The sequence below is a fragment of the Oncorhynchus keta genome, chromosome 1, assembly GCF_023373465.1.
Source record: "Oncorhynchus keta strain PuntledgeMale-10-30-2019 chromosome 1, Oket_V2, whole genome shotgun sequence".
Lineage (NCBI taxonomy): Eukaryota > Metazoa > Chordata > Actinopteri > Salmoniformes > Salmonidae > Oncorhynchus > Oncorhynchus keta.
In genome coordinates, this window is record NC_068421.1 from 37,422,923 (window position 1) to 37,426,026 (window position 3,104).

At 44.2% G+C, this 3,104-nt stretch overlaps 1 protein-coding gene across 1 annotated transcript in view; it reads left to right on the forward strand.

The window, feature by feature from the left end:
- Positions 1-755: 755 nt before the first annotated feature.
- The window catches only part of LOC118384315 (sodium/calcium exchanger 2-like), a 103,845-nt gene continuing 101,496 nt past the window's right edge, over positions 756-3,104 (forward strand). Inside the window, exon 1 of the mRNA XM_052523837.1 lies at positions 756-910. The gene's annotated coding sequence lies outside the window, so the exon portion shown is untranslated. The remainder of the gene's footprint in view (positions 911-3,104) is intronic.

The following is a 3,104-nucleotide window of genomic DNA, read 5'->3' on the forward strand; positions in this document are numbered from 1 at the left end:
CCATCCCATATGGTTTGCGCTTAGTGGGACTGTCATTTATTATTCAACAGGGCAATGACCCAAAACACACCTCCAGGTGGTGTAAGGGCTCTTTTACCAAGAAGGAGAGTGATGGAGTGCTGCATCAGATAACCTGGCTTCCACAATCACCCGACCTCAACCCAATTGAGATGGTTTGGGATGAGTTGGACCACAGAGTGAAGGAAAAACAGCCAACAAGTGCTCAGCATATGTGAGAACTCCTTCAAGACTGTTGAAAAAGCATTCCAAGTTACCAATTTGAAGGAGATATCCACGGATATCATTGGGGACCAAACCCCACTGGGAAGCCTATTATTGAGTACCATCCACTGAAATTGTGCTTGGTCAGCTAACATCATCAGGAACAAGGGACTTAGTGGACAGTAAAAAAGTAAAGGACCCTGTTCAAGACTCTGAAAGAATATAGATATATTTCCTTGCCTTTCATGGCACAGTGACATGTGACACACTGACACATGGATCCGTCAACATGATGGAACCCTTAGCTGTCCTCCCATCAAATAATGTCTCAGTGATTACATTGAGGAACGGATAGTGTTCCACCTGTACATATTTTAGACAACCTGAAATGCGACTGTTATTAATTCATAAAGAAAGTAGGTTAGCTCATACATCTTTTCTCGAGCGGATGACACGTGGTCGTAACACTGTGCCATGCGCGCTCCTAAACATAACTCCCTTCCCAGAACGCGCACTTCCAATGTGATTGGGAGAGACTGACTGAGCGTGTTTGTGAGTGTTGTCTGAATGCGAGCCGATCCGCGGCTAGAACAGCAAAATTAACGGGAACCGTTTTTCATGTTAACAACAGCAATATGTGCCTTACGACCGCACCTGCTTTGAGCTACTCTAAAAACTAGGATATAAGGTAAGAATGTGTTTATAAAAGTGTTCAGTTTTGAATGTTGAGGACTTGTGTCTGATGTGTTGAAATATGTACTAAGTCATTGCCTTTTACACTGACTTGCTCGATGTTTGTTTGGGTTCTGGGTAGACTATTCTCTATGGATTAATATGGTACAACAATGTACCATGTGGGGTAGCTCTAATATTCGATTTGATCCATTGATTTAATAATAACTGAAAATGCAAAGTAGTTATCAGAAGTACGATTTACAATCAAGCAAATAATATTGATGGGAAGATTGTGAGCACAACCAAGATGTAAACCTGTCACTGTGTTTCCGTTTATTGTAAAAGGCTGTGTTGATAAAATGCACAGTCACATATAATATACCATGTTGCATCATTTCACTGAAGTGTTTCCCGCTGCGTGATTGAAATACTTAAAGATGTTGCCTATATGGAACCGTGCTTTAGGCTACTCAACACGGTGCGCACAGTGTGTAGAACCAATGTCTTTATTTGTCCACGGATAAAAGCCTCATTCAATTAATTTGAAGGCAAATGTCCATATGTCAATTGCATACAGCTTATTAGTTGACACGAGATGTTTCTTTGTGATAAGGCATAAAGTTCAACATATAGCCTATCAATTGGAAATCCTAGAGACCTTTAGTTCCCTTGTGAGTTCGCCTGGATCCATAACTGCAGGGGTGCTGAGGGTGCTGCAACAAATACAAGCAGTTTCCACGAAATTAGTTAGCTAGGCCTTTATAACGCCTGTATGATTGGAGAAAAAAAACACTTGTCAAACCCCCCCCCCCAAAAAAAACACCATCCTGCAGCGATGTCTCCATCATCTATAGGTTCTTCAAAGACACATTACATGACAGGCTTTTCCAACTATAAATATATACCGTTATACCCGAATACCGAATCACAGCATCATTGTTAAGCAAGTGCAAGTCAAGGCTCAATTGGTCCCCCTTTAAAACGGATCCTCTATTCATTGTGCTTGCGTCATAGAGATGGGAAGTGGGGATTCACCCAGCTCAGTGCAGCTGTAGTGGGGAAGGCTGTAGTGGGGCAGGCTGTAGTGGGGCAGGCTGTAGTGGGGCAGGCTGTAGTGGGGAAGGCTGTAGTGGGGCAGGCTGTAGTGGGGAAGGCTGTAGTGGGGAAGGCTGTAGTGGGGAAGGCTGTAGTGGGGAAGGCTGTAGTGGGGCTTTCCTTGGTGTGGACATTTTCTGCAGTTTGGATTTCCCTGCATGCGCTATATCCCTCCACTCCCCACCCCCCAAACTAACGGAGGAGAACCCACTATGTATTGCTCCTTGGATGGCAGTGTGTGAACATTGACTACATGTAGGTGGTCCTTCTGTAGCTCAGTTGGTAGAGCATGGCGCTTGTAACGCCAGGGTAGTGGGTTCGATTCCCGGGACCACCCATACGTAGAATGTATGCACACATGACTGTAAGTCGCTTTGGATAAAAGCGTCCGCTAAATGGCATATATTATTATTATTTATATATTAGGTTATATGGTTCATTCCTCCCTTTTTCATTACAGTTCGGGATCCCAAATGGGATCATTTTATCTTCAAAGTATCCAAGTGCTCACCTCCCAATTGATCTATTATGGGATCTTTTCATACAGGGGATAGGCTATTATTTGCAGAATTGCACAGACTGCAGACTAGACTATCTGTTAGAGGAAACACAATTGAAATCTGTCTGTCTCTCTCTCATAGGTTACAGAGTAATAACTCAAGTGTAGATGTTTGACAGTCTGCGTATCCACCGCATCCCTTCCTCGAATGCCCCAGAACAAACATCAAGCGTGTTTCATTCAGTTTGGAAATGCAGTCCTGATTGCTCTCTGAGGGGTGAACAGGCTGTTCAATCTGTCTAATGCCACCCAAAGAGCAATTTTCACAGTTTTTTAATTACACAAATTATGTGCTTGATTAGTTTACACTAAATTTGCGCTGGGCCTTTGGAGTGGTGGAGTGGAAAGGTTTAGTGTGAGGGTGGAGGGTAACATGGTGATTATGCAGACCCCTGCAGGATGGGTGTGGGTGGGGGAGATGGGACGCAATGTGTAGTGTGTGTATGCGTGTGTGTGTGCGTGCGTGCCTCTGTGCAGTGTGAGGCTGAGCAGTGAGACGTGAGCGGGGTGTTCTTGGAGAAGAGCGGGAGCTGCTGCAGTGCTTTGACAATGG